The following is a 5962-nucleotide window of genomic DNA, read 5'->3' on the forward strand; positions in this document are numbered from 1 at the left end:
TACCCTAAGGTATCAGCCAACACATAGAGCTATTAGTTGAGTACTTAGAACCCTGCAATTAAAAGAGTTGTTCACAGACAGCAAGTATTACTAGGACATTCCTAGAAATGTAAAGCCTATCTTTCACTCAAGACCTAACTGAATCAATTCTACTTATTAGTAGGTACCCAAGGCGATTCACAATTACATAAGATCTAGAAACACTGTCTCAAGGTATCTCACCTTCAGAATTAGAGAATTTTCCTTATTTATCATTCTTTAAGGTGCTTGCTCTAAGGGTGAACATGAAGGTGCCCCACATGGTTCATGGAAGCACTATGGACCCCCTGGGCCCTTTGGTGCCTCCAGGGGCCAGCACCTGCAGAGAGTCAAGATTGAAACAACAAGATGGCTGACCAGGATCTTGGGAGCATTAGCCTTCTCCAATAGATAGTGGCCTCTGGGCCTGGAGCTGTGGTCACCTCTGTCTCATGACACTGTTGGATGTGCTGTGTGATGCCTACTGATGAAAGCTAATGAGAAACAAGCCAATGTCTACCTAGAGACTTTGGAGCCTATTTTACACCAAATCACCCTCTTCTTTCCAATCTACAGGGAAGTGCCTTGAGTACTGCAATGGTGTCCTGGAGCCCCATTACCCAAGTTCAGATGTTACCCTGTATCACCTGGTTGTATGACTCTATCCATGTCATCGGCACTGTGGATGCTTTTGTGGAGATTTTGAGGCATGAGAGCATCAGGACCCTGTGGATCCACCTCCTACCCACCCTGGTGATGACTGTTCCATCTATGACCATCTACTCACCACCTATGACCAACTCAAGGCCTTCTTTTGTAGGCAAGCCCTAACTTATGACCTCTATGCACCAATGGTTGCTGGCACAGTAACTGACTTGGGCACTGTGAGAATTGTCAGCCCCCTGGAACTTGTGCAGACAAAGCTGCAAGGTCAGCATGCATCAATACCGTGAGCTACCGCACCTGTGTCCAGCTGCAGTGGCTCAGGGTGGTTGAGACTCACTGTGGCTGGGCTGGGGTTCCACAATGCTTTGAGATGTGCCTTTCTCAGCTCTGTACTGGTTCAAATATGAACTGGTGAAGAGCTGGCTGAACAGGCTCAAAAAACATGGCCAGACATCCATGTGTCCCCTTTGCAGCTGGCAGCATCTCAAGGATGGTGGCTGCCCTCTCGACTCTACCTTTAATGTGGAGAATACGCAGTGGCAGATTGCCCTGGGAGCTGTAGAGGCTGTGGGGGTGGAGTCCCTACAGCTGACTCTATATACCTGTGGCTTCAGAGGAGGATATGGCCTGAATCAGGCACCAAGGGACTCTTTGCAGGCTCCCCATGTCCTCGCCCCCAATGCCAGGATCATCAAGGCTGCTCCCTCCTATGTCATTGTGATCAGCATGTATGAGTTTGGCAAAGCTTCTTCCAGAGGCTCAACCAGGAAAAGCCACTGGGCCATTAAATGGGACCAAGAGATGGACTCCAGCTTTTCTGTGGATGGGGGCAAGAGGAGACTGAGTTAAGTGCCTTTTCCTCAGCACTCAGGGGAGTACCTTGCTTCCCTTTTCTCAGAGCCAAGTAGGCCTCCCCACTAACCCTAGGCCCCCAGGCCTTCCTTAGACTCAATGTGCATCCTGTTGCTCCCCCTTGCCTAGATCAGCACTTCTTTCCAGCCCCTAAATTTGAAACCAAATCTGATAATTAAAAAAAAAGATACTTGCCCTATAGTATGTCTACACATGAATTTAATTTTGAACTTATCTCCTCTTCAAAATGTCTTCAGTGTTGACATAAAAATAAAACTTTAGTGTCTTCTCAGGAATTATTTTGTGTTCTATATTATGAACTAATATTCAATATCATAAGTGCCCAAACAAAGGAAACCAGAAAGACATCCTGTTAGTTTAAAGAGTAGTAGCAATAGAGAATGGCAATGATTAATTTTATCCTTTTAATCCTTAGGAAGATATGGATAAATGATTTTTCTCAGCCTTAGCTAAACTAGACCAAATTTTATTTCATGAGATGAAGTTGTTAACCATGTATTTATTTAAAAGTTATTGATACAGAGGACTTTTATGATGAATTGATATGTAAAACTGATGTCCTAAAGGAGCAGGCACACTATATTTTTAAACACACACACATACTCACACATACATTGGTACACCCATAAACACATTTACACATGGTCATATTTTATGAATGACAGAGATTTTTACTAAATGAATAAATTGCAGATGACTTTTTAACCTTGTGTGTGTGTGTATGTGTGTATGTGTGTATGTATCCTTATTTTGCAAAGTGAAAGTGAATTATTTCTGTGGCCAGAAAAGGAAAGTTTTATTTTCCATCCATATTTATTTGAAAAAAAATTTAAAAATATTTTCATTTGTAGATGAGTACAATATATTATTTATTTATTTGTATGTGGTGCTGAGGATGGAACCTAGTGTCTCACATGTGGTAAGCAAGTGTTCTACCACTGAACTACAACTCCAGTCACTATATGGAAAGAATTTTAAGTTAGAATTCGCAAATGCTTATCAACAATATACATAGCAGTATATCTCTTTGCTCTTGTCAAAATTATTTTGTAACAGAGAATAACATAAAAACATGTTTTACTGCATCATCAAACAAATATATATTTATTATAATGTCTCACAAATTCCAAGGCTTATGATTACAAAAGTCAAATCAAATAGCATCATTACTTAATGTTAAAACATTTTTTTGTGGGAAATGATTATACTTATATTTTACAAAGTCAATAAGAAAATACATGGACTTTTTTAAAAATGTAAATTCACATAAATCTGAATCCATCCAAATAACAACAGAAAATAATATGGCTTCTAATGTAGAATATTCCAAATATATGTGTATGTTATACTTAACTTTGTTAGGAAAACCCTACAGATTTCCTATGCACAATTTTTATTGATGTATATATAAATTCATATCTTACTACCAATTGATTAATTGATCAACCTCTTCATATCTCAATGCACACATATAGTTTTTATGGAGGAAATTATCTGCTAAAGTAGAGTTAAAGGATCAAGAAAGTATAAGGTTCCAATCTCTTGAGTTAGAAAGGGATACCGAGGATATTGAATTCCGGTTTTGAATTTTCATTGCCTTACTTTAAAAAGAATGGGAGATTATAATAGTTTGATTCCTGCATTAGTCAAAGGAACAATATAAAATTCTATATATCATGCGTGTGGAAATGACAATTAAATATGGAATATGAAGTGTTTAGCAAAGTACTGGACATATAGAAAATATATACAATTTTACCTAAGATCATTTCCAAGTCTAAAATTCTGTTTTTCAGAAACCAAGCTTCTCTTCATTTCCTTCCTTTTGTGTTTAATGAGAACATAGTATAACATCTCTACAAATTATTCCACTGTGCTCTTTCCCTTCCCCTTTCAGGTCACTGAAGGTACAGCACTTAATTCAGCTGTTAACCATTTTAACCTGAGGGGTTGTTGAAAATAAATTCTCTTTAGAAGGCTTTCTAAGGTCCACTGATGATTTCAAAATAGCCTGAGAATCAATCAGATTAGCTAAAACATTTTCTACACAGACATCTATTAGAAAGCTGGTTTCTGTATAATGATTCTTTGACATTTTGAACCTTTATCATTTTAGATCTACAAAATGCATACCAAAAATTAATACAGAAAGGCAGATTTGTCCTAAACAGTGAGAACATTTTCTGAAAATCATCATTTCAAACTAGCATTAAATTAATATGTGTAGCAACTTTCTTTGAAAATTACTATTGATATTTATCAATTTCCCTCTCTCTCCCTACTTCCCTCTTTCACTCAATGTATATATGATACATATAGAAATGTACATATGATATATATGACATATAATTGATTATATATGATACATGTTATATATATATATATATATATATATATATATATATATATATATAATGATATAATTGAAGGATTATAGAAGTGACCAATGACTGGAGATTTAAATTATGGTTGAAATTATATCAGACACAATTAGAGTCTGATAGCAATTAGTTATTAACTTTGAAGAGTCATTCAACCTGTCTGGACTGCATTTTCTTCATCTAGAAGTCAATTGTTAGGATTGTGTTATGTCTAAAATACTGTAAACTATATCTCTGAAATATCTGTGGCCATGAAGTTCAGCTTTTCTCAAGCAGAAAATATATCTCATTTTCTCCTCTCAACCAATTTTTAGAGGGTTCCCATTATGTAGTAATCTTCTAATAAATAATAATATGCAAATGATATAATTTTATGAATTAACGAAATTTTGAATGAAAATTTTCAAGATCAAGAAATACAACAGATCCAGGTGCAGTGGTGCATGCCTATAATCCCAGTGGCTCCAGAGGCTGAAGCAGGAGAATCAAGAGTTCAAAGCCAACCTCAGCAACAGTGAGGTGCTAAGCAACTCAGTGAGATCCTGTCTCTAAATACAATTTAAAAATATGTCTGGGGATGTGCTTCAGTGGTCTAGTACCCCTAAGTTCAATCCCCGGGATTCTCCCTGCAAAAGAGAGATACAACAAAATACTTGAAATAACACATAAAGCATATACATCCAAATTCTAAGACACTTTTAAAGAATAAAATTTAAAAATAAATACAATTAGCTTTCCACAAGTTTATTCTCATATGCAGGAATACGTGCTCTCATGTAAGTTAAGAACTAAATTTTGTTGCTCAAACAAAAGGAGACATAGAAACCTTTATAGTATTCACAATATCTACTCTGAATAACTTATTTTCACTATGATAGGCATCAGTTGGATTCAAGTCAAACACCACAAATCAGCTATATGTCATTTTTGAAAGAAATTGGTTTTGTGTAATTTGAAAAATATCTAAGGGTACTGATCTTTCTGTTAAACAATTTAAAGCTCAGGGCAACACTTTCCACCAGTGGCAGTGGCAAATGAGCAGCTGACTGCATTACAAAAGATACTTCAATGCTCTCAAGTACTCCTTATCATAGAAAATCAATAATATCATTGAGATGGTTTCTAAACAAAGAATTTTAGTGGAAATTACCGCCTGGTCCATTTTGAGATAAAAGACTATGCCCATAATATGAATATACAAAGCCAGCTCTCACTAAACATTCCTAAGTCCTAATTGGCATTAAGCAATATAATTTCTAGCATATAAATTATATTTTATTTGTATGTTAAAACCTTTATATGTATTATATGCATTTAATGTCATAATTGTGTGATTGGGCTAACACTAAAATATGGTTTTTCATATTCTTCAAGAAAAGAAACAAGAAAAAAATGAACCTGAGTCTGAAAGTTGAATTGTCTAATCAAGATTTAAGTTCTGCTGTTAAATTACATTGTCAACCTTGTAATAAATTCTGATTAAGAATTTACACCTTTGTGAACAGATTAGCAGAGCTAATTGATTTTGATCTGTTAACTTCAATTTGCAGTTTTAAAAGGTGTAACCTCACCCAGATTTATGATTTGAAGCTTTTATGCTGGATTTAATGAATTTTCCATCTGATCTTATGTTCAGAAGATTTGGGTGAAGTACATATATTTCTCTGAGTGGAAATTATTTACTTTAATTCCTGGAATTGCATATATTTCTATGAATTTCCACATTTTTAATCTCTAAACATATGAAGCAATAATTTCATATCTCATTTATGATTTGTCATCCCAGCAGCTTCTACTTCCATTTAATTATGAGGAGAACTTATCCTATGTCTTTATCATCTCATCCTCCTCCTGGACTTTGCCTGTAGTGATAGACATATGGTTGGAATGTTCTAATTTAGTTGTTAACAGACCGTATTGCACATAACAATCATTTATCATAGAAGCTGTTAGAGACTCTGGAAAAAAGCAGCCACAATAATTATAAATTATCTCTTGTAATTAAAATTTAAGTTTCTAACAAT

At 35.4% G+C, this 5962-nt stretch overlaps 1 pseudogene; it reads left to right on the plus strand.

Moving 5' to 3' along the window:
- Nucleotides 1-387: 387 nt before the first annotated feature.
- On the plus strand, nt 388-1472 carry LOC113181824 (mitochondrial glutathione transporter SLC25A39 pseudogene; annotated as a pseudogene).
- Nucleotides 1473-5962: the final 4490 nt, after the last annotated feature.

This window comes from Urocitellus parryii, chromosome 10 (assembly GCF_045843805.1).
Source record: "Urocitellus parryii isolate mUroPar1 chromosome 10, mUroPar1.hap1, whole genome shotgun sequence".
Taxonomy (NCBI): Eukaryota; Metazoa; Chordata; class Mammalia; order Rodentia; family Sciuridae; genus Urocitellus; species Urocitellus parryii.